The sequence below is a fragment of the Adiantum capillus-veneris genome, chromosome 10, assembly GCF_014529385.1.
Source record: "Adiantum capillus-veneris isolate H3 chromosome 10, ASM1452938v2, whole genome shotgun sequence".
NCBI lineage: Eukaryota > Viridiplantae > Streptophyta > Polypodiopsida > Polypodiales > Pteridaceae > Adiantum > Adiantum capillus-veneris.
The window spans coordinates 37,018,552-37,045,575 of NC_140940.1; the positions used below are offsets into that span (position 1 = coordinate 37,018,552).

The 27,024-nt window shown below is 42.6% G+C and overlaps 1 pseudogene; it reads right to left on the reverse strand.

The window, feature by feature from the left end:
- On the reverse strand, positions 1-26,797 carry LOC147448698 (uncharacterized; annotated as a pseudogene).
- Positions 26,798-27,024: the final 227 nt, after the last annotated feature.

Here is a 27,024-nt window from a genome sequence, read left to right on the forward strand (position 1 = left end):
CTATCTCCCCAACTTTCTCACTACCAATTGGAGGTTGTGGCTCTCCAGATGCATCAAAGAAGCGAGGATCAGATGACATGCTTTTCATTCCCACCTCTTGGAACTCATCTGGTAACTCCTTAAGACTTGTGACTCATTGCTCAATGAATTTATCTTGAAGTGGATCACATTCCATAGCAACCACATTTCAGCCTCGCTTAAATGCACTAACAGTTGTATTGCGTGTCCCCGCAAAGAGGTCCATTACCCATTCTTCTCTCATTGAGAGTAAATCAATCAATTCCATCATCAAAAGTTGAGGCTTTTGATATGGATTTATGACTCCTTCTATATCTGCACCGGTATGTTTGAACTTTTGCAGATTCCTGGTCGTTCAAAAACATTTGTGCAATTTGGTTTCACCCCAAAATTATATGATCCTTTACTTTGCACACCTAGAGATGAGTAAAATCCAATGGTAGCAAAGTCACAAGCCCAAGAAAGGAGATCAAGCTTATATCCATGAATGTTTGGCTTTATCCTGCAGAAAAATAGCTTAATTGTAAGAAGAAAGCAGAAAATAACACCTTACTACTAGTATAAAACTTCAAAGGTTTCACTTACCATGTTAGCATTTGACATGTCATGTTTGAGTCACTGAAAGATTTTTGCACTCTAGTAATTTGATCATGGGCATGGAAAAATACTAGTGACCAAGAGTCACAAGTAGTTATTTTTCCAAAAGCCTCTATAAATTTTTTATAGGCAGATACTCCATACTTTACATCATCATTGACAGAGTTTGGGTCACTAAAACCATAAAGAGCATCTGCAATGGCTAGTTGTGTAAGACCGTGGGGTAACAAATGTGCTCATTTCATCAAGCCTGACTTCATTGTTAACCCTCACGGCACACGGACACCCTATGATCTATAAACGTTGTATTATTTAGAGTCAGGTACCGGGCTTGTCGGACCAATAGGAACAGGGTAAGGGTGATCGCCGATGACAGGCGCACTCTAACTGGAATATTCAAGGAGTTAGTTGGCTAAGTATGGGCGCCCAAGTGTGAATGGGGTGAGCTCATATAAAAGCCACTAAACCTGATTTTTACTCATTCTCTCATTGTGCAATTGGAGCCGCTCTTGCTCCATCTCCACCATCTCCTTGTGTGTGTGTGTACGTGTGTGTGTGTGTGTGTGTGTGTGTGTGTGAGAGAGAGAGAGAGAGAGAGAGAGAGAGAGAGAGAGAGAGAGAGAGAGAGAGAGAGAGAGAGAGTGATTGAGCGTTACGGCGGCGAGGCGGTTGAGCGCAGCGTAGCGGCGTCTCCCTCTTCTTCGCGGCGCGGGAATCCTTCATTCGCAACTACGTAGGAAGGTGAGTGACACACCATTCTTCCTTGTGAGCTTGTCTGTTGTATGACTGTGTGCTAGGAGCCTTTGTGGCTCGCACACGGCACGTAGCAAGTCCCTAGACATGACATTTTTGGCGCCGCTGCCGGGGAGAGAGAGAGAGTGTGAGAGTGTGTGTGTGATCGAGCGTTGCGGCGGCACGACGGCGGCGAGGCGGTTGAGCGCGGCGTAGCGGCGTCTCCCTCTTCTTCGCGGCGCGGGAATCCTTCATTCGCAACTACGTAGGAAGGTGAGTGACACACCATTCTTCCTTGTGAGCTTGTCTGTTGTATGACTGTGTGCTAGGAGCCTTTGTGGCTCGCACACGGCGCGTAGCAAGTCCCTAGACATGACATTTTTGGTGCCGCTGCCGGGGAGAGAGAGAGAGAGTGTGAGTGTGTGTGTGTGATCGAGCGTTGCGGCGGCACGACGGCGGCAAGGCGGTTGAGCGCGGCGTAGTGGCGTCTCCCTCTTCTTCGCGGCGCGGGAATCTTTCATTCGCAACTACGCAGGAAGGTGAGTGACACACCATTCTTCCTTGTGAGCTTGTCTGTTGTATGACTGTGTGCTAGGAGCCTTTGTGGCTCGCACACGGCGCGTAGCAAGTCCCTAGACATGAAATTTTTGGTGCCGCTGCCGGGGAGCTGCTGCGCATGAAGCTCCAATGGCGACCTGTAAATTGTATTGAAGCTATTTTTTATGTAGGAAAGGCGCGGCTTAAGTTTGATTATTGTTGTTATGCAAAAACAGTAGAGAAAGACACAATGTTGTTGAGTGCATTCAAGTTTTCTGTGTTCTGTTAAGCTCTGTTTTGCTAGTTCTATTAAGCTCAGATTTCAGCTTACATAGTTAGCATTTCTTGCATTTCTGCGTTTTCTGGTTTGCACTGCACAGTTTTGTCAAGTTTCAATTTTCTGTGTTTTCTGGTTTGTGCACAGTTAGTTAATTAAGTAGGTTAGTAATTAGGTGAACCACTGATTAGCAGGTCAGTAGGTAGGTGAGACAGTAAATAGTTAGGTGAGGTCAACGCGCACCAAAACGCGTACCAAATAATATTTAAAAATAATAAAAAATTGTTAAAAAAATTAAAAAATTTAAAAAATATATATATATATATACGTGAGTGAGGGGGAGGTTATAAAAACGGACGGGTTGGTTTGTATAAAAGTGAGATCGGGATCGGGATCATTTGATCCAATCCCAATCCCAATCCCAATCCCAATCCCAGGCCCATGCCCAGGCTCTGTCTCATGATATAGGGTAGTCTCACTCCTATATATATAGGCTAGACTCACAAGGAGGGAGTGAGGAATGTGGGATAAGTCCTACACTCTCCTCTCCTTCATTGCACACTAGGACTTGCTATTTGGAGCCTAGTTCCCCAGCTAGGAAAAGACTGTTTTGGGATTTTCTGGAGAAAAATAGAACCAAACGGTGGGCTGTAAAGCACAGCGCGTCCCTCCTAGCGATACGCTCGTTTCGAGCTATCACACGGCCCATTCCACGACACGCTCTAAAAAATCTAGCAAAAAAACAAACAAAAAACACGCAAAAAACTAGTCACAAGGCCTCCTAGAGCAGCTTTTTGACACCTTAGGGTATCAAAAGCACATGCACTTACGCTCTGGGCGGGTGCTAGAACACGAGCATATTGAGGGTGCCTCTGTTCATACGGACACCCATTACCCATCCACGATAGGCTCTAGACCCTCAGCGGGGACACAAGGTAGCACCACCCAAGACCCTAAAATAGCCGCTAGTGATTCCTCCTCCGACTCAGAAATCATGGAAGCATACCCTACCCAAAACACTGAGAGAGAAGGCCATGCACCTCCCGAAGCTCCACAGCCTAGTACTAGTATGTTTAGCCGTTTCTTGGAAACATTAGGTAGAGCTACTCGCTCGAAACCTGATGCAAATGAAGCACACGAAGGGGGTGGGGAAGTGGACTCTCCTTTCACATCGCACGTGGACCCCACACCCCCAAAGAGTGTCCATGTGGATATCCTGCCAACTTCTTACCAAGAAGGCCCTGTTGAGCTGCCTCCTTCAGAAGTTCCCTCTAGAGTACCGTTGGTGACAAGTAAAACCACGGGGAGCAACATTGCTTCTACCTCACAAGAAACCGTTAACACGTCGACTCTAGAAGGATTGTTCATTAATGATCATTGGACATACGACCTCCACACTGAGGTGTTGACGGATCTACACTCTGGCCACGCCTACCATGTAGGATGGATAGAGATTGTACAATCCACCTCTAGTGCCACGAGCATCGAAGATCAACAGAAAATGATCTGTAATGTTATCCATGGCATTATTCAATCAGAAAGGCAAAACCGAGAGGTAAATATACTCTCAATTGGCCCCATGAGATTTCTGGATACGAGCAAGGCTCAACAGCCTACTCTATCACAAATGGAGACTCCTCTAATGAGTCCCATGGACCCATCTTACGTCATTTCACATGGGGTCTCTATGCAATCTGAGCCTCCGAGCGACAACTTTAGCTTCCCTAACTTGGCTCAACCCTCTATTAAGGAAAACATAGTGCTCACTCCAGGGATAGGCCTGACAGAGAATGTACCGATGACATCTACGGTTAGCGTAGTGCCACTACCTAGTGTCGTAGTACCTAATATGGGGCCTCGACCGTATGTGCCTCTAGCCCCTTATGCACACATGGCCCCCACACCTCCAATTGTACCACTTGTTTATACTCCTCGAGTGCCGCTCCCTAGCCCGTATCCGAGTGGACCTATGCCCGGTTATGTTCCATATCCTGCATCATCCACACATATGCCAAGACCGGTACCCGTCCCTCTCCCACATATGATTCCGAGAGTACCTCCACCGGCCCTGCCTCCTCACATAGGTGACTTGGCAGCGTTTGCTCAAACCATAGGTCGATCTATCGCGGAAAATATGCGTCATGCATCTGATAGAGAGCCTAGAAGTAAGGCAGTACAAATTGCCAAACTCACGCAAAAATTCAATGGGGACGAAGATGCTAGAAAACACATTGAAGTGTTTGAACAAGTATGTGATTCCTTAGGGGAACGCAACGAACTACATAAGTGCAATGCCTTAAGCTTGACATTAAGTGGGAAGGTTGGAGATTGGTATAGAACCCTAAGGGTGGACGAGAAAACAATCTACCCTACCCTTCGAAGGTTGTTTCTAAAGGAGAACATACGAGAAGGTGTGCTTTGGGGTGTAGCATCTCAACTACAGAAGGCCGAACGTAAGGAAGGAGAGTCAGTAAGGGACTTCATTAGTCGTCTAAAGCACTTAAACTCTCACTTCCCTATAAATGAGCTCTTCAACAATAACCAACTGCTTGATCGATTCATTCGAGGGTTGAGGAATGAAGGAATCTATAATGGACTAGTGATTAGAGGTATCACAACCTGGGAAGATGTCACTGCCAATGCAATCCAATTAGAGGACAACTTGATGATAGCAGGTATGAGGGTGTCTACTGACACGAGATCCACTAGCTCACAAGCCATTGAGTATGAACCCATGACTGCAAAGCCCATTACCAATGAGCCAAAGGTATTTGAGACATTCTTGACAGACCTCACCAAGGCAATCCAAGAGTCTCTTAAGGATAATCGACCCCCTCAAAATAGTCACATGTATCCAAGAAGGGAGCAACAATGGTGTTCCATTTGCTTAGGTCCAAATAGCACTAGTGAGTGCCCTACGTTTAGAATAAAAGTTAATGGAACTTGCAACGCATGTGGTAGGTATGGTCACCAAGCTAAGGATTGTTTAATGATCAAACGTATGATGGCAAATAGACCACCTGTAGCCTGGACGGATGCGCATCGAGCTCCTGTATTGATGCATGCTCCACCTGTTGAGCAACTACCGCAACACATGGTCCCTACATCTCAAAATGTTGTACAAGCTACACCGCTACCACCTCCTGTGCCAGGACCGTAGCCCCCGCATCCAAGAGTCGCCCCTATGAACCAAGTGGGTTGTGAGCCATCTAATGCTTATACAGATGGCTGTGAGGAGGAAATAGACACTAGTATTACCTACGGACTTGATATATTGGAAGAGTGTCCTATATACTACATGGAAGATTGTTGGGGGCAAGTCAAGCCGGTTTATCAAGCTGCTGCTCTCGCATCCAGAGGTCAAAATATCAACACCCAGGCTAGGAGGCCACCTCTTCAATGCTATGAGTGTGGTGGACCACATCGGGCAACGGAGTGCCCTATTAGGCTGCAAAAGAATGCTGCACAGATGCAAATGAATCAAGGGAGCACGTCTGCAATGCCAATACTCACATGTAATCGTTGTGGCATAGATCACTTGATTTCCCAATGCCCCTATAACCCAAATGTGCCTAAAATCACACCCCTAAATTTGGTCGAAATTGCTAGTGTGACATCGCCAATACCACCCGTCGCACCCGCTTATGCGATTACACGGTCCATGCTTCAAGGGCCAGGCCATATCCTCGAAGAGAGAGATACCGCGTCAGTTATCCAAGCAAAGAAAAAGAAGACACGAAGGAAGAGGTCGCAGAATACGGGAAATTCAAAGCCAAGTTCCAAAACAAACATAGGAACAGGAGATGACCCCGTGTATATGAATGACCTCAAGGATGATTCAGATTCAATTGAGACAATGGAGACTAGAACCAATACCACAAAGGGAAAGACCGACAAAGAAAACCGTAACATGGAACCAAATGAAAACCGAATAAGAGAAAACCATAAAGAGCCTCTGAAAACACCACAAGTGTTTCCAAATCCAATCCAAGACCCCCAAGATAAACTGCAGGGGCAAAAAGGGAAGAATCATAAAAAGAAGATTGGGATGTACCCAAACCCAGTAGACGAGATTGAGCAGGTGAAACATCTAAGACGTTTAGTGGAGGAGACTCAAAGGAAACTAGAACCAGAACCCATGCATGTCAAAATTCATGACACAATGTTTCCCACTCAAGTTCATCCACCCCACATGAACAATAGACCGTTAGCCATACCTAGTATCATCCAAGAAGGGAGTGAGGGCGGGACATCAGAAAGTGAGCATACACCTTTCTTGTTGGAAAGGATGTTTAACAAAGGAATACCTAATCCCATTGAGGAATATGAGATTCCATCCTCACCAGTTCCTAGTCAAGGACCTACACCCTGCAAAATGCCAATGAATGTTGCCAAACTAGTGGACTTCATGTCTTCTGAGGTCCGAACCACGATCATAGCAAAGCTGTATGGAGATCGTGATTTATTCTTTGCACTTCGAGCATTCCTTAACGGAGAGCTACAAACGGGATTACCGCAGTTTGCGCAACCAAATAGGCATGACTCGATTATGATTGATGAGGAAAATCATGTGCAATCACTTGATTTACATGGACACGAGTCTGTGATCGAGGTACCCATTAACGAATTAGGGCAGTATTTTGAAGGCGACGAGTCTAATGCGACCCTACCCATCACTACCAAGGGATTAACTATAAAGGGAATTCTTGATGGTGATGTGGGAGTTAGCATCGTTACAAAAGATTGTTGGGAATCCATGGGAAAACCCCGCCTCAGTGTTACTAACATTGTGGTAAAGATGGCAAATGGTACCATAGCCAAACCTATGGGGATGCTCAAGGATCTTAAGATCAAAGTTCTAGGACACAAGGTACGACATACGTTCATTGTAATGGATTTCTCTAAACACCTTATGTCATGAAATGATTTTAGGACGACCATTCATGAGGGAAGCACAAATGGTTCATGATTGGTCTAAAAATCATGTCTATTTGCAATTCCAAGACTCTGTCCTTAGAGTGGATTTGGTGACTGGTAAGGTACACCCCTTAGGGAGTAAAACCATTATTGATCATTGCTCTGACACCACAGTTCACTCGGCCCCACTACAATATTGTTACACTTGTAAGAAGGATACAGACATTGGCCAAGATTCTCCTTACATGGATGTGTTACCGGGTAAGACGGAATCAGACAACGTAGACTGGGTACACCTAGCTGCAACCATAGATACCTGGGGAAATAGAGGAACCACTTGGGTCACACCAGAGGGGGAAGAGGTACCACAAATTGCACCTCTGAACATGATAAGTGCCATACATGCATCTTCTAAGGGCAAGGCAATTGTAGACCAATCTGACAGTGACACCGATAGCTCAATAGAAGACTTTGACCAACACGACTCAGACACTGACTCCCAGAGTGAAACGGATTCTGAATCTCATGAATTAGAGAGTGGAGCAAGTTCAGATTCAAAACATTCGGAAGGACCGAGCACATCAACCGATGATAGCTCCTCCGAGAGTGAAGAGGACACCAACGAGGACTCCTTTAGTGAGCCAGATCTAAATGCAAATCAAAAGCAGGTCTCAAATAAGAAAAAGAAAAACTTTAAGAGGCGTCGATATCGAGCCAATGTACATGCTAGGATAAAAAATAAGAGATCCTCAGCAGAATGGCTCAGTTATATAGGATCATGTGATGCTCATCGAAAATTGGTAGACGATTGGGGTGAATATCTCCAAATGTTATGTGGTGTAGACCACGACCCAATGACATAGCCCAATTAGAGATCATAGACAAGCCAAAGTTGAGTCGCACTGCAAGGAGGCGTCAAAACCAAGAGTTAGCTCGACAACACAAGAAAGCAGAAATAGAAGCACAGACCAAAGCACAACCAGAATCCACAGACTTGCATCCTGCACCAAAACATTTCAAATCTTACACCACAGGGGAAGCAAAGGTTGTGTACACAAAAGCCCAAAGAATACCTATCGATGGGAATAATGGAATCTATAATGGTCCAGCAATAGTTAAAGAAATAGAATTAGCCGACCCCGGTGAAGAATCAAAACCTGTTTTTATTGCCCAAGACCTCACAAAAGTTGAAGAGGCGGTCCTCAAAGAGCTTCTCAAGGAATTCAAGGACATATTCGCTTGGACATACCATGATATGAAAGGTGTTCCACCTTCTGTGGTCCAACATACAATCCCTATAATTAGCACTGCGAAGCCCGTACAACAAAGACCCTACCCGATGAATCCTAAGTACGCAAAGATCATTCAAGAAGAACTAGAAAAGCTTATCAAATGTGGGTTCATATATCCTATTGAACACTCTGAATGGGTGTCTCCAATAGTTATCGTGCCAAAAAAGAATGGGAAACTCAGGGTGTGCGTGGACCTCAAAAAAGTTAATGCAGCTACTAGAAGAGACCATTACCCCCTACCATATTCCGAACATGTACTCGAAAGAGTTGCAGGCAAGGAAGCTTATAGATTTCTAGATGGGTACTCAGGCTACAACCAAATCACGATAGCGCTAGAGGACCAAGCTAAAACTGCCTTCATCACAGAATTTGGCGTGTTTGCATTTCGTGTGATGGCTTTTGTCTTAACAAATGCCCCCGCTACATTCCAACGATTAATAAACACTGCTTTTAAAGAATATTTGAGAGAGTTTTGTGAAGCTTTCTTAGACGAACTTTGTGTTTACTCTTCTTGGAAAGAACATCTATCATGTTTGCTGAAGGTGTTTGAAAAGTGTAGGTTATATCGTATCTCATTGAACCTGTTCAAATGCCAATTTTGGGTCAAGCATGGAGTTATTTTAGGGCATATAGTATCTAAAAATGGTATCTCAACCGATGAGAGCAAAATTAAAGTGCTTCTAGAGTTACCACCACCAACCAATTACAAGGGAGTTCAAAGGTTCATGGGACACGTGGGTTATTATCGATGGTTTATTTTATTTTTCGCTGAGATAGCACGTCCTTTGTACAAGCTTCTCATTGAATTTAAATGGACTGAAGAGTGTGACCAGGCCTATGAACAATTGAAGAAAACACTAGCAAGTGCTCCGATTTTAAGGACACCTAACTGGGATGTCATTTTCCATGTGCATATTGATGCATCAAACTTTGCTATTGGGTGTGTTCTCACTCAACCAAGAGAACATAAATTGGACTATCCCATTAGCTTTGCAGGCCGTCAATTGAACGATGCTGAAAGGAACTACACCACTACAGAGCGAGAAGGTTTAGCAATGGTTTATGCAGTAAAGAAATTTCGCTACTACCTTCTGGCAAACAAGTTTGTATTTTATGTGGATCATCAAGCGTTGTTGTATCTGGTAAACAAGCCATGCTCCACAGGAAGAATCACACGATGGTTGTTAATTCTTATGGAGTTTGATTTCACGATTGTAGTGAAACACGATAAAAGGCATGTCATGGCTGATCATTTGTCTCGCATACCCAATGGTGAAGCCCCTACAGGAGTTGATGATGAATTACCCGATACTTCCCTATTCATAGTTGAGACTATGCCTGAATGGAGTGAGAACATTGTTAACTTTTTAGTTAATGGTTTTCCACCCAAGGAACTTCGTAAGGATATCGCTCGAAGGCTAGTAAAAGAATGTGAACCCTATTGTTTGATTGCCGGAACTCTGTATAGACTAGGCAAGGACGATATTCTTAGGCGTTGTGCCCGCGAGGATGAATATTTGTATATCTTGCAAGAAGCACATATGGGCATAGCAGGAGGACATTTTTCAGGAGACCTGACTGCTAGAAAGGCGCTGCAATCAGGCTATTGGTGGCCAACTTTTTTTAAGGATGCATCACTTTTTACAAAAGGGTGTGATGAGTGCCAACGTTACAAGACCACACAGCGCAAAGACAGAATGCCCTTACATCCTATTAAAGTAACCCAACCATTTGAAAAATGGGGCTTAGACTTTGTAGGTCCAATTAGTCCCGCAGCTCGCAACACTCAATCTCGATATATTCTAGTTGCTATGGACTATGTAACAAAGTGGGTTGAAGCTAAGGCTTCACAAAAAGCTGACGCGAGGACAACAGCTAAGTTTCTTTTTGAGAACATTATCACAAGATTTGGTTGCCCTTTTGAAATTGTTAGTGATAATGATACCCATTTTATAAATGAGGTAATAAGAGAGCTTACCACGACCTTTATGATATCCCACCATAAGTCTACACCTTATTACCCGCAAGCTAATGGACAAGCCGAGAGCACCAACAAGACTCTAATCTCTATTTTAACCAAGACGGTAGAAGCTCATCGCACTGATTGGGATTTGAAGTTGACATCTGCTCTATGGGCTTATCGTACTGCTTATAAAGTGGCTATTAATTGTACGCCATTCAAAATGGTATACGGCCAAGAAGCGGTTATGCCTTGGGAGTTTGTCATTCCTAGTCTTAGGGTAGCTTCGCAAGAAGGATGGAATGGTAACCCCTTAACCGAGTGTTTGTATATCTTAGAAAAACTAGACGAAGAGAGACAGTTGGCTGTGCAAAATGCTCTTGTGGAAAAGGATAGGAGAAAGAAGTGGTTTGATCGCCATGTGAAGGACAAGGACATCAAAGTTGGTGATAAAGTCCTTATGTATGGAGACGTAAAGAGAAGAAAAAGTTGAAATATGCTGGTAAAGGACCATATAGAGTATGTGAAATTACCCCACAAGGTACCCTTCGTGTGGAAACTCTTGATGGAGTTGAAACCATTGGATTCCTCAATGGGAGTAAATTCAAAAGATATTATGATCCTTTAAGCCAAGAAGAACTACGGGCCATTCATCAAAAGAAGGCCGCCAAAGCACAAACCGAGTTAAAGAAGATACAAGCTCAAGCTGAGGCTAAGGAGCGACAACAACGTATAAGACAAAAACGAGAGGCTAACCTTGGAGTCACAAATGCATTCCACGTGGAAATCGAAGAGGATTGGTTGGACTCTGACACACCTCTACGATACCCTATTGAGTTAAATAGTGCCTATGGAAAAGTGCTATATAACGCCTTATTGGACACGGGTGCTAATTATAATCTGCTATCCTATGGGGTGTGGTGTCAGTTAGGGAAGCCACCTCTATCTGAGAGTATTATCCAAGTCAAGGGTGTCAACAAGAAAAAAACTACGGTTTTTGGAATCTGGCACACTTCTGTCAGTTATGACAATGGAATTGTAGTTCAAGACTTTTTGGTCATGCCTACTGGAACTATGGAGGGTAATATAAACCTCGGACGCACGTGGATGATAGCCACCAAATGCACTATTGATTGGGGGACTGGGGGTGTCACAACGCAAAAACCAACTCTTATCCCTACCACTCAAGCCATAGTCCCTGAGATATTGCCTAAGGAAATAAAACCCAACACATTGCATGTCCAGGAGGTTGAACCATACGTCCCCATAGCCCAACTCTATAGATCTTCAACTGATGTAGTTGAAAGAAAGCTTGAGACACACAAGAACCATCCTAATATAACAAAGAAAGCATACAAGTGGGTCCCTAAAGCTTCTTTAGTAACCATGGCTGATGCTAAAAAAAGGAAGCCTCGTAAGAAACGTCCCACTCGCTCCAAGAAATGTAAGAAAATGTGGCGTTGGATTCCTAAACGACTATTAAAAGCCCAAGGATACTATAAAGGAAATGATCAAATCTGGGTGCCCAAACGTAAATTGTACTCTTACCTGTCACCTGGACCATGTAAACCCAATCCTGTGGCTCCAAAACAAATTGAAAATCGTGGAAAGGAAAAAATCATGGATTGTGACACACCTGCTCCAGAGCTAGTTTGGGTACCAAAGAAAGAACGATTTGTTCCACCTAGCTCAGGAACAGGAAAAGCAAATGAAGCTTCTTGCTCTTCATGTAGTTCCTATATGGAAATAGAAGCTTCGACACAACCTCCACCTAACATTGTACATATCCATACAAGCAAGAAAGAGTTTGCACCTCCCGTTGTAGATTCACCACCTCCAACAATGTTGCAAATAAAATCATGGGAGAGTACCTTACCACCCTTGCAACTAGATGAAACACATAGGGTGATCGAAAACTATTGGTTAAAGCCTTTACCCATAACAACTTGGAACACTTGGTTTCAAAAGGTGACGACATCATTCCAAAAGGTATGATCTACCCAAGGAAGGGGGGAGTGTTTGCTGACATCCGTCATTCACTTGCTTCCCTCTCAACCTTCCTCCCTGACCTCTCAATCTCCAATCTTAGGGAATGTATATATAAAGCCTTATACTCACAAAAACAAGATAAAAAAGTAAAAGAGCAAGAGCCATAACACAAAATAATAAAAACAAATTATGCACAAGAACACGACCCTTGTAATATTTGCACTCTAACCATCATCTATTTGCGTGTACAGATATGGCTAGTACGCTAGAGTCATCCACTCCTGCCTTGGGTGAGAGGTACCCTCGTTACTTTTCACAAATGTTTCACATGGTCTTTCCAGTGCTTGCATGTGAATGGGATTTGATAGGTACGCTAGCATGTGAGAGGAACTTTGAGGAGTTAGAATGGCTGATACGTCTCTTGACCACGTCTGATCCATACTTAGTAGAGAGCGTTTCTCCCATTGCACAAGCCTACCCTTTTGACCAAGATGACTATAGGCGTCTAGTGACCTTCTTAGTAAACATGGGCACCTATGACGAAGAAGAAAATTTACATGACTACACGGATGGCACATATGGTCTCATGGATGATGACTTTGTTTATCTCGACGACGAGGATAGGGGTTTAGCCTTAGGGTTTCCCCCCAACCTCTACAATATCCTATTACCTTGACTCTTTAGGGGGAGTGCAAATAATTACGTTAGGGTTCCTTATGTTTTTTGTTGTGTTCAATAAGTGTTGGTACCTTTTCCCACTAATGTGACTCCTGGAGGTATTCCTTTTGTTTCCTAGTGTGTACAGGAGCGTGTTGTTATTGATAGGATTTGGACCTTCATGGAACCTTTCTCTCGTTCACACTTCAAATCAAGCGCGACCATCAACACAAACAGGTGTTTTATGTCCATTAGCATTGCCCTTATCTTTTTGCATCCATGTTTGTCTGCTTTGATTGTGATTGGTAGCATAATATTCAGCGCATTTGCTTAGTATCAAACATTTAATTCAATGTAATGTTTTGTCATAATCACTTGTCTAGGTTTAAAAATCAAGCAGTCCGACTAAGCTAGTTTGACCAAGCTAGGTATTAGAAATCTTCTCTTAATACCATGGGGAATTCCTTCCTAATAAGCAATGGTTACTTAGGTTCTTAATCCGATTTAGGCAGCATTGTGTGAAATGTACTAGGGCTTTCTAGTGGGCTTAACCCTATTGACCTTTAGCTTCAGTATTATAAAGGGAGTTTACTAATGTGATGAGCCTAGGGAGGGTAACAGTGTTATATGACCCCCCAAAGTTACAAAATTAAAATGCTGAAAATGAACAAACAAAAAATCAAAGTGCCACAATGTAAAATTTTAAGCTGGAAGAGAAATCCCTGCTTAAATTGGTACTTCACTCACATGTATCGCCTATGGTACTAGAGCCCTAGAGGTTCCCAGTGTGGGCTCTTTTCCTTGAAAAGCAAAAAACCCAAGGCATACAAAATAAGCACACACATCAAAATTGAATCAATGTGAAAAGACTTTGGGGGGACAAAGAAAAGGTAATCAGACAGGCAATGATTTCATGAGAAATTCCTTTTATCGTAGCTTAACTACAAGGTCTTCTAGGTATAGCCTCTAGTCAGCCCTCGAACATCAAATACTTGGCTCTCGCGATTAAACAACTTAATTGACCAGAGAAAATTGAGAAGTTACCCATGATATTAATAGTCGAGCTCTAGTGCCTTTTGACCGTTAAATTAGCGACCTCGGACTTGTTTAATTTTTTACCTTTACATCTGTTTATGCATTTGATTATATTGCAATTTAATGTTTATTGCTGACAAATTGTCTAAAATTCTGTTACCAATCAATTTGTCTGTCTATTTCATATGATTTTTAATTGTATATGAAAATGCAATTACTGTGGCAATGTTGTTTGATTTTGCAGTGATTGAAGAAGGCTACGCACATCCATGTCGACTGCTCTTCCATCTCGACGAAAGAGCTTCAACTGGATAGCTTTCGAGGATGGAATCTACATCAGGAAGGGGGGCATGTTAACCCTCACGGCACACGGACACCCTATGATCTATAAACGTTGTATTATTTAGAGTCAGGTACCGGGCTTGTTGGACCAATAGGAACAGGGTAAGGGTGATCGCCGATGACAGGCGCACTCTAACTGGAATATTCAAGGAGTTAGTTGGCTAAGTATGGGCGCCCAAGTGTGAATGGGGTGAGCTCATATAAAAGCCACTAAACCTAATTTTTACTCATTCTCTCATTGTGCAATAGAAGCCGCTCTTGCTCCATCTCCACCTTCTCCTTCACCATCTCCTTGTGTGTGTGTGTGTGTGTGTGTGTGTGTGTGTGTGTGTGTATGTGTGTGTGTGTGTGTGTGTGTGTGTGTGTGAGAGAGAGAGAGAGAGAGAGAGAGAGAGAGTGTGAGAGTGTGTGTGTGATCGAGCATTGCGGCGGCATGACGGCGACGAGGCGGTTGAGCGCGGCGTAGCGGCGTCTCCCTCTTCTTCGCGGCGCGGGAATCCTTCATTCGCAACTACGCAGGAGGGTGAGTGACACACCATTCTTCCTTGTGAGCTTTTCTGTTGTATGACTGTGTGCTAGGAGCCTTTGCGGCTCGCACACTGCGCGTAGCAAGTCCCTAGACATGACATTCATGAACACACCAATGAGATGGAGACTCATCTACATTATCCGGAATATAAAGTGAGAGACCAGGAGTGATTTCAAAGATTTGGGGTTGTTGTCTCCTTCGCCTCTGAAGACGACACCATGACAAGAACTGTTCAAAGTCGAGAGGGATCTGCTTGATGGCAACCCGTGGATATTTGTTCTAGAATACACAACAAAGATATAAGAGAAAAGGAAAAGACTTAATTAAAAAAAGATAAATTTGAACTCTAACTAGAGTTGATTTCATAATTTGTAAGTGGATTGTAGAATCCTCAAAGAATAAGCTTTAAAACCCATGAAACAAATCACAAGTTAAATAATCCATGGGATTCTAGAATCCAGCCACATGCAAAATAAAAAGACTTGAACTTTGGATTTCAGAATCCAAATGGTTTTCTTGGGATTCGAAACCAAACCCAAAACCAGCAAATAGGACATTGATTTAAGATTTTAAAAACTAAAGGGTCACCTTAGGATTCTGGAATCCAAAGCCATATAAATGTAATGTAAGAAGGCTATCACAAGATTCCAAAATAATTAAAAGCAATACTAGAAGATATTCAAAGTCATTTTTGGCCAAATACCAAGGTATTTTACACATGGTTTAAATAACAAGAAATTATAACCAAGGGGAACAACTCACCGTGTTAGAAAATAGCAACATGTACTTCTCCAACACATGGGGTTTGCTTGAGTTTGGATGGTACTGCACCACCTCGTCCCAATTAGAGCAATTCAATTTTTCAATCATTATTCTTTGCATGTGCAACATGGTATTTTGCCTGATGATAGACAAAGAGAAATATTATTCATGATAAAAAGAAAAACATCAATGAATATTACAGATTGTAACATTTAATGGCCTAAAATCTTTTGTGTAGCGGAATTTAGCATGAACATAGTGGGCATTTCATTAGAGTTGATTCCTAATGAGATTTACAAGAGTGCTTGGGTGGAGAGAGCAACAAAAAGCATAACACCTAGTTAGATAGCATCGACAATACTTTCAAAAGAGAGAGCAATTAAGCTATTGACAACAGTTGAGGACCGGATTTGCATGGAGCCGGTCCCCCCTCCAAAAGGCTTTGTATTATGGTTTCTCCCATCAAGAGAGACATTGTACAATACAATTCTTTGTGTTCCTTCAAGACTAGCTAGTGCAATGAAGATGGAAGCTTCATACACCAAGCAAAACACTTAATCAAACACAACTTGAATTATCCCCGTTCTCAGACCCAAGACCTCACACACCTTCGAAGATGGTGAGAGCTAGCAGGGTATGAGAGTAGATTGAGAGGAAAAAAAAGTATCTTACGAGAAAGAAGTACATCTCCTCACATAATCACTCATATTAGCATAGCTTAGCTTAGTAATTAGCTTGGTAGAGAAGATGAGCATGCATTGAAGCTTGGCTCTTGGTTGGATTTGCATCCACATGCCAAGAGAGTGTTGATGTAGGCTTCTATCTCACAAGCTTGGAGTAGGTGATGAGCTCTCCATTAAAGCTTGGGAGGAGATAGAGTATTTTCCCTTCACACATGGTCAAGTGTGAGAGTGTGTGTGTCAATGCCAAGCAAAAATCAGCCCCCTCTCTCTCTTGGGCGAGCCCTAGCTGCTAAATAAGTCTGGCCTTTGCCTCATTGGACCTCCCCAGGTCAAGCCAATAGGGATTAAGCAGCATAAGTGATAGCCTTCTGACATGTGTCCCCCTTTCCCCTTTTGTGAGAGCTTTAGGTAATTAAATAATTAAACTAAACTCTCATTGGACCCCTTTGCCTCCTGGCCAATAGGAATCAGGCAAGCCATGGGGCTCCTGAATGCTCATTGGACCCTTTGGGAGACTGCCCAATAGTCTTCTAGGACACTTAATTCTTATTGGTTTCTTTTATTAAATGTTTTTAAATTAATTAAACTAGATTTACTCTAGCTTAATTCTCATTGGTCCACTTCAAGGGTCTTCCAATAGGAATTGGGCACACCTTGTGGGCATCTGGCCTAGGGAGCTGACATGTGTCCCTCATTCCCTTTGTGTAAAGGGAGCCTGTGTGTGTGTGTGTGGCTTTCTCTCTCATCCCCTAGCTTTGGGGCTCGCCCCCTCCCATGTAGGGATGTAGAAAGACTTTTAGGGCACACACAAAGCATCCAATTTTTTCCTAGGGTTGACCTTTGGACACAACCTTTGAATTTTGGAACCTTAGCATTTTGGAAGTCTTAATGGGCTGAACCTTAGGGTCTTTTTGGCCCATTGTTTCACATGGCTCTTTTGCAGATGGCCCCCCCTTTGGATCCCTATTTTCCCTCCTTTGGATCCCTACTGTGGCCGGTCTGCTAACTTAACCAATATTCTAGCTTTTTCTCCCTTGGCACTTCCCCACATTAAATGATGAGTTTAATATGAGAAAATCATTTAGGAGAATTAGATATTGATTATTATGACATTACCTCTCTCTTGAAATCATAGTCGTCCTCGACTATGGTGTAGAGAAGATAAAGCATATGCATGAGTCCTTTTCTTAGCGGGTAGAGGATCCCTATGTTACCCTACGACATCATTCCATAATGGATGACTAGTCCATTTGGCGCTTGAGAGCCTGAGGCTGCCGCAAGCATGTCTGCACATTAGTCCTATCAGTCTTCCATAGTAGAGTGACAAGCTCTACTTGGTGTTCGGGAGACGTCGTCTCCGCAAACTTGATCTAAGCATGCATACTACTTCATTTTTGTGCACAAATAAAGAAAAAGAGAGTCTTATAAGACAAAAAAAATTTTGTTCATTTTTAACATTTTGTACATTTGCTTACTCTTGGGAAGCATTGTAAGCATTGACAAGGTTTAGGTTATCCTTTAATTGTATGCCTTGCATCCATCTAGCATCTTCAAAAGGATAATTCTTAAACTTAATAAGATATCATCTGATAGTCTTACCGCCTCTTAATACCTTGTCTTCATGTCGGAGAATGGACTCGGGCTGCAGCACCTCCTCGTGGTCCTCGATCTCCGGTGGGTCTTCAATAATTGGTTCTTGAGGTGGCTCTCCTTTGTAAGGCTTTAAGAGGCTCACATGAAAAGCATTGTGTATGAGCCAATGATTGGGCAACTTAAGTTGATAGGCCATCTCATTGATTGGCCTAAGAATCTGGAAGGGACCATAGTACCTTTTTGCTAGTTTAGCATAGTACTTTTGGTGGCCCGTAGGATTCTTGCCCGTAGTGTGCCTTAATCGAGCCTTGGGAAACTTTAACAAGACCCAATCGTTTTCTTTAAAGGCTTGGGCTCTTCTGTGCTTGTCAGCAGCAGCCTTTTGCCTTTGCTGTGAGATAGAGATAGCATCCTTAATCTTTTGAAAAGATTCTTGTAGGTCTCGGCTATACTCATCTGCAGTGAAATCTTCCCATGTACCTTAAGTAGCAAGGGACTTTTTGATCTTCCCTCAATTACCTCGAAAGGTGCTTTTCCCATGGAAGTATGTACAGTGTTATTGTAAGCATACTCCACTAAGGGTAAGCACTTCTCCCATTGGGATCTTTGATCTACTTCCGTTACATAGGCTTTTAGTAGATCGAGAATGGTTAGGTTAGCTATTTCACTTTGGCCATCAGTTTGTGGATGATAGGCCGAAGAGAAGTTTAGCCTTGTTCCTAAATTCTCAAAGAGACCCTTCCAGAAATTACTGGTCATTCTAGGATCTCTATCCGACACTATGGACATTGGCAAGCCATGGTACTTGAAAATTTGTGAAATGAAGAGGGTTGCCATTTGATGGGCTTTGATAGTATTTTTGACAGGTATAAAATGAGCTTGTTTACTGAACCTGTCTACTATCGTCCATATTCCCGTATTCCCATGGATAGACTTAGGCAATCCAAAGATAAAATCCATGGATATGCTCTCCCACGGTGAATTAGGGATTGGCAAGGGTTGAAGCAATCCAAGTTTCTTTCCTCTATCAAATTTTGTCTTTTGACATACCACACATTTGGAAACATACTCATGTATGTTCACTTTCATGGTAGGCCAATAGAAATATGTTTCAATTCCCTTTAGGGTAGATTGAATCCCTCTATGCCCCGCATATGGGGGAGCATGAGATTCATACATTACTTTCTCACGTAGTGAGTTAGTAACGCATAGTCTATTTCCATAGAGAAGATAACCATCTTGTAAAGTAAATGGTTCTTCTTTCTTCCCTAATGCAAGGGCTGAAATCACATCTCTAAAATCGGGATCAATAGCATACTCATCTATCATTAAAGATAGATCATTGTGAGTTGCTATGGAAACCGCATTCACTCTCGGTCGTCTTGAGAGTGCATCGGCTACTTGATTATGCTTGCCAGCAATGTGAGCAATATGAAAATGAAATTGCGAAAGGAAATTTGCCCACCTCATTTGTTTGTCGGAGAGCTTGGTCTGCGTCATGAAGTACTTAAGACTTTGGTGATCCGTTCGCAGAATGAAAGGAGTCCCCAATAAATAGTGCTTCCATGAGTCTAAGGCATGTAGAACTGCAAGGAGTTCTTTTTCGTATATGCCTAGAGCTTGCTCAACAGGATCGAGCCTTCGACTCTCATAGCCTATGGCGTGCCCTTCTTGGAGTAGAACAGCCCCAAGGCAATCACCACAAGCATCACATTGGACCTCAAATGGTTTTGAGAGATCCGGTAGTGTAAGCACAGGTTGAGAGATAAGCTTTTCGAAAGCATTGTTCTCCTTAGCAGACCATGTATACCTAACATTTTTCTTTGTTAGGTCATGTAATGGTCCCGCAATTTGTGAGAACTTTTCTATGAAGCGTCTATAGTATGCACACATACCTATAAAGCTTCTTAGTTCATGAAGATTCCTTGGTTTAGGCCATCCTTTTATTACCTCTAACTTGGATGGATCCATTTGGATTCCATCTTGAGAGATAATGTGACCTAAATATTGAATCTCTTGCAAGAAAAATTCACTTTTCTTTCGATTAACATAAAGTTTATTCTCTCTTAAAACTTGAAATATTACCTGGAGGTGTTGCTTGTGTTCCTCTAATGAATTAGAGTAGATGATAATATCATCAAAGAACACTCCAGTGAAGGTTCGATGAGGTCTGAACAGCTTTTCCATCAAGCGGTTAAATGTGGCTGGTGCATTAGTCAAGCCAAAAGGCATGACAATGTATTCGTAAAGACCAAATGTAGTACGAAATGCGGTCTTTACAATGTCTTGATCAACTATCCTTATTTGATGATAGCCACTTTTTAGGTCAATCCTACTGAAGTAGGTCGATCCTTGTAGCTTATCAAATAGGTCTTCTACCCGTGGAACGGGAAACCTATTCTTGATAGTGATCCTATTTAGTGCTCTATAGTCGACACACATACGATATGTGCCGTCTTTCTTTTGCACTAATAGCACAGGTGAGCAAAATGGAGATGAGCTAGGCCTAACCATGCCCTTCTCAATTAACTCATGCACTTGCCGCATAATCTCATCTTGTTGAGCTTGAGAAACTCTATAAGGAGGTTTGTTAGGCGGTGAACTTCCTGGAAGAAGTTCAATTGCATGGTCGTCATTACCTCGTTTAGGAGGTAGCTCACAAGGGATGTCGTCAATAAAGACATCTTAAAACCCCTTGAGAAAATTGGATAACTCTAATTCCTTTTGGTTGCTTTTATTTTCTTTTGCTAAAGCATTAGGTTCATTTTGAGAATCTTTAACAAAAATCATGTACATGGAAATAGAGCTCTTTATTGACTTGTTGAAAGCTGGTGTATGTACAATGGGGATGGTGTTACCCATCTCCCTAGCATCTATATACATGTCCTTTTCCCTGAACTTAAAGGAGATTCTCCTTTCAGGAAATTTAACATGGGCAGCCAGACGGTCAAACCATGGTGCCCCTAGGATTACATCCTCATGCTTGAGAGGAGAGATAAAGAAGTCCTCTTTGTCCACATAGCCTTGGACATGAAGCCTCAATTTCCCGATTAAGGGAGTGACTGAAGCTTCTTGCCCCTTGAAGGCACTGTCTGCGGGTAGGATATCTCCCATCTCGTAGGATTGTATGCCTAGCTTGGTGGCTAACTCCATAGATATAAAATTGTGAGTAGAACCAGGGTCAAAGAGAATAAAAGCATCATGTTCTCTTACCTTTCCCCAAGCATGGCATAGAGGAGATCCTTTGTGGTGAGTTTGGTGAATCTCCTCCTCTTGGATTTCAACCAAAGAAGCTCTAGGAGGATCTTGGCGGTTGTTCTTTTGGGGACAAGCGCGGTACGCATGCCCTTGTTCGCCGCACTTGAAACACCGGTTATCTTTACGATAACGCTCAAGCTCTTCAGGAGAGAGTTTATTCTTTCCTTTGTAAACTCCCTTCTCTTTAGCTTTGTTGGAATTGCCCTTAGGAGACTTTTGGACATTGTCCTTCCCCTTAGGCTCATTGGAACCCTTGTTTTCCGGGGGCTTATTATTTCTTTTACCCCCCGTTTGGAAATTGATTCGCAAGGCCACCATAGTATGGTGTATTACCGCCGATATGGTACGTGGCCTTTGGGAGTTGACATACTCTGCCATTTCTTCGGTTAAGCCCGCACAAAATTGTTGCTTTTGCTCTCCAAAATCCAACTTTTTGAAGACAGTGGCTTTGAGTTGTAGGTCCCAAAACTTGTCTACATATTTGTGGATGGATTCATTGGGAGAGAGCTTTAAGCTTCGCCATTCGGTGAGTACTTTGTCTTTGGCATCGGTGGCCAAAAACTGCTTCATAATGGAAGCTCTTAAAGCCTTCCATGTTCGTGGAGCTTCACCGTTGGCTCGTAGGCTAGACCACCATTGTCTGGCGGACTTTTGAAAGTGCATAGCTACATGGCGTAGCTTAGAGGACTCCGTGAAGCCCTCATCTCCAAACGCCGCATCGAATTGCTGGATAAAGGCCAAAACTTTGTCTGTAGCACCGAAGGTGCCATCATAGGTAAGGAAAGAGATGCTCTTCCCTCCCTCTTTGAATTTCTTCAGCTTGGACGACCTCTTCCATGCGGCATAGGATTTCCTATGGCCTCTTCTTTTTGATGGTTCAAAAGTTGCACCATCACTTTCTTCAGAAGATGAAGAATTTGAAGAAGGTGGAGAAGAGGGTGACCTCTTTCTCGCCTTTTTCTTGTCTTGATCTTTGTCGTCTTCACCATAGCTTTCATAAGAGGAAGAGGATGAAGAAGATGGAGAAGAGGGTGTCCTCTTTCTCGCCTTTTTCTTCTCTTGCTTTTTATCATCCCTCTTTGAATTATGGCATGGAGAAGAGTGTGATGGTCTTCTCCGCTTTGGTGGTGATGGAGAGCGTTTAGCCCGCCGTCTTCGTGGAGCCATCTCCGCCGAGGTGGCGGGAGACTCGCTTCTTTCTCGTTCCTTTGGTGGAGGCTCTTGAGTTCTCCTTTGGGAAGGAGATGCATCATCAAGAAGTAAGTTCTTGAGCCCTTCATATGGATTCTCTTCTTCTTCCCGAATCGGAGAGAGACCTCTTTTGGTAGTCTCACAAGGAGGCTTCCTAGGTGTTCTCTCGTCATGGTGATGAGCTTGGAGAATCCCGTGAGCACGGAGCTGCCGTTGCACTTCACTTTGGAGAGATGGATTGCCCATGGCTTGTTGAAGCCTAGAAACAAGATAATTAACAAGCATTGAAGCATCATTAGTAGCTTGCTCATGAGCAAAATCAAAGTTATCAACATTAATTTCACTCTCTTTAATATTGTCAGCCATTCTAACAACTTTTAGGTGTAAACTTTTTAGGTGTACTTTGGCACTTCAAGCCCTAGTTGCTACTCCTCTTTACCCCTTTAGAAAAAGCACTCAAGCTAATGTACCCGCGGCTCGAATACCATTAATTGCAAGGAATAGAAGAGAGGGTCTTTCGACACCAAAACAGCACCGGCTCCTGTCAAGCTTCTAATAGCTCAATAGTGGTTAAGCCGTAGGCAAGCCCCGTAGGACTCCACTATTAAGACCATAGCTCTCGACGGTGATGCCCCGTTAACTGCACAAAGGCAGGCGCACTGAAAGGCTGAAAAATCCCTATTCTACTTACTCACAGGCAATTAATAATACCAACCATTTGTAGCTAGCTTGAGGACCTCCCTTCTTGAGCAAGAAAAGAGAAACCTTGAGCTCTGATACCAATGTAACATTTAATGGCCTAAAATCTTTTGTGTAGCGGAATTTAGCATGAACATAGTGGGCATTTCATTAGAGTTGATTCCTAATGAGATTTACAAGAGTGCTTGGGTGGAGAGAGCAACAAAAAGCATAACACCTAGTTAGATAGCATCGGCAATACTTTCAAAAGAGAGAGCAATTAAGCTATTGACAACAGTTGAGGACCGGATTTGCATGGAGCCGGTCCCCCCTCCAAAAGGCTTTGTATTATGGTTTCTCCCATCAAGAGAGACATTGTACAATACAATTCTTTGTGTTCCTTCAAGACTAGCTAGTGCAATGAAGATGGAAGCTTCATACACCAAGCAAAACACTTAATCAAACACAACTTGAATTATCCCCGTTCTCAGACCCAAGACCTCACACACCTTCGAAGATGGTGAGAGCTAGCAGGGTATGAGAGTAGATTGAGAGGAAAAAAAAGTATCTTACGAGAAAGAAGTACATCTCCTCACATAATCACTCATATTAGCATAGCTTAGCTTAGTAATTAGCTTGGTAGAGAAGATGAGCATGCATTGAAGCTTGGCTCTTGGTTGGATTTGCATCCACATGCCAAGAGAGTGTTGATGTAGGCTTCTATCTCACAAGCTTGGAGTAGGTGATGAGCTCTCCATTAAAGCTTGGGAGGAGATAGAGTATTTTCCCTTCACACATGGTCAAGTGTGAGAGTGTGTGTGTCAATGCCAAGCAAAAATCAGCCCCCTCTCTCTCTTGGGCGAGCCCTAGCTGCTAAATAAGTCTGGCCTTTGCCTCATTGGACCTCCCCAGGTCAAGCCAATAGGGATTAAGCAGCATAAGTGATAGCCTTCTGACATGTGTCCCCCTTTCCCCTTTTGTGAGAGCTTTAGGTAATTAAATAATTAAACTAAACTCTCATTGGACCCCTTTGCCTCCTGGCCAATAGGAATCAAGCAAGCCATGGGGCTCGTGAATGCTCATTGGACCCTTTGGGAGACTGCCCAATAGTCTTCTAGGACACTTAATTCTTATTGGTTTCTTTTATTAAATGTTTTTAAATTAATTAAACTAGATTTACTCTAGCTTAATTCTCATTGGTCCACTTCAAGGGTCTTCCAATAGGAATTGGGCACACCTTGTGGGCATCTGGCCTAGGGAGCTGACATGTGTCCCTCATTCCCTTTGTGTAAAGGGAGCCTGTGTGTGTGTGTGTGGCTTTCTCTCTCATCCCCTAGCTTTGGGGCTCGCCCCCTCCCATGTAGGGATGTAGAAAGACTTTTAGGGCACACACAAAGCATCCAATTTTTTCCTAGGGTTGACCTTTGGACACAACGTTTGAATTTTGGAACCTTAGCATTTTGGAAGTCTTAATGGGCTGAACCTTAGGGTCTTTTTGGCCCATTGTTTCACATGGCTCTTTTGCAGATGGCCCCCCCTTTGGATCCCTATTTTCCCTCCTTTGGATCCCTACTGTGGCCGGTCTGCTAACTTAACCAATATTCTAGCTTTTTCTCCCTTGGCACTTCCCCACATTAAATGATCAGTTTAATATGAGAAAATCATTTAGGAGAATTAGATATTGATTATTATGACACAGATCATTATAATTACAAACCTTTCAAATTCTTCTCCCATTTGCTCTAGAGAGATGCTTCCACCCTTCACAAGTGAGAGTAGAGCAATAATCAATGATTTTTCACGTATTCCTTGCAATTGTCTCCATGGTGCTATTTTCATATCTTCGAGGATGGGCTTTGGTGAATCCTCTTTTGAGACACCTTTTCCTTTGAAATATGCATGGGACTTGCTTAGCTTTTGACCCTTTAGATTTCCCTGCTCATGTAGCTTGAAGATGTCCTCTTGTAAGTCCCAAACTTCTCCATCTCGAAAGGCAAGTTGAAAATAGTTGTCATACTATTCAGTATTAGGCTTTTGACTTGCTCCACAACCACCTTTCTTTTTCACTTCAAGGCCACACTTTTCACAAAGTGCTACTTGAAAATTTTCATCGACTTTTCCACCATGCTTTATGGTATCAACCCACTCATTCTTATCTTTTGAATGAAAGACATCTTAAAACAAAAGTCCTTATGGTCAAGGGCAAGAACCTTTGCCTCCTTATCTGTTAAGCTAGCATACACCCAGCACATGGCCATTTTGTATGTGTCCACATGCTCATACTCTGCAGTAAGCTCTTGCTTTGCAATCAATGAGTGAGTGCCCCCAAGAACCCAATATGTATAGGACTCAGCATTGGCCTTTACCTAAGAGTATTTTGTAGGACACTGTTGTCTATCCACCAAAACAAGCAAAGGTAACACAATGGCATTTCAATTGTTTTTCATTATGAACTTTAGGTTATGAACATGCTGTTGAATAACTGCACGAACCTCTAAGGGTCATTTTATTGTGTAAGGATCCATATGTGGACGTTCAATTACACTTATGGGCAAAAATATGGGCAAGGGATCTACCATGTTATTTTGTTTAACCCTTTCTCTCATAACATGATTGAATCTCTTCTATCAGGTAAAGGGGCACCAGGACCAGATGAAACAATCTCTGATTCAAGAAGAAACTTAGACTCTTTTGGTTTACCTGACTTTTTGCTTTGTTTCTTGCTTGTAGAAGGGTTTGCATCATTGTGGAGGGGGGCATGTCCCTTTGAACCTCTTCATCACTAGAAGAACTTGAATCTTCTTCCTCCTCTCCTTCTTCTTCCATGTAGTCGCTTGAAGATGTCTTCTCTGAGCCAAAAAAGCTCTCCATCACTTCAATGAAGGCTCTCCCAAATGTCTACAACCATAAACAATGAAGTTCCTTGAATATTTCAAGCTAAAACACAAAATATAAAAAAGGACAATAAAAATTGAATTCTTACCAAGCCTTGTGTTTGCATGGCATCAATCATCAAGTCTCTTGTGCTTATAGGATTCACTTCAGTGATCTCAAAGTCTTTCAGTAGAACAAGAACGGCAAGGAGACTTGAGTCATTATGTTGAACAAGAAAATGTGTCCTGTTTTTTCCTTTGTGCTCTTGTACTTTATCGATGCACCCAACAAGAGTAAACTTATTGACATCACTTGAAGGTCCTTTATGTTTTTTCCTTTGTGCTCTTGTACTTTATCGATGCACCCAGCAAGAGTAAACTTATTGACATCACTTGAAGGTCCTTTATGTTTCGTAGCAATTAAAAAAGAAGTTGTCGAATCAATCAATTGATTTTGATCCCCAGGACGCCCAATGCAAAACGCACAATCATGCTCATATTTGGGTTTTGCAGGAACATTACCACAAATATTTGTTTCTTTTGAGGTTTGAAGGGTTATTGCTTTTCCTGTAGGTGTGGGTTCTACACTCTTGTCCTTTGGCTCCTTTTGGTGATGCTCTCTAGTGAGCTCAGTCGACGGCTCACAAGGAAATTGTTCTGCAACAAGAAGCTCCCAACGAGAAGAACGAAGAGGACTTCTAAAAAGCCGTGTTTCTTGAAGGCATGGGATTCGTGGTGCAGGAAATTGCTGAGAAGACATTAGTGTACCTGAGTGCCCCCCTGAGCTTGAACCTAGTTGAGGTTGACCAAAAGTTTATTGCTTTGAAGTCACTTTAAGCCTTTTACTTGCTTGAAATTGTTGCGAGTGAGATACCATGACCTTCAAAAAAGACACAATCATGACAAAGAAATATTAGCATATAGACAAAATAAAGTATAAGAATGCATCATGATGCCAAACATTGAAATAAAAGATGTAGAATCTGGGTTTGTAAAGAGCCTCTTGTAGACTTCATAGTTTAGGATTGTGGAATCTCCCTATACAGGAAAGTGTTGTGTGCTATCTAGATCTTAGTAGAACGTTAAAAAAAACGATGCTTTGGA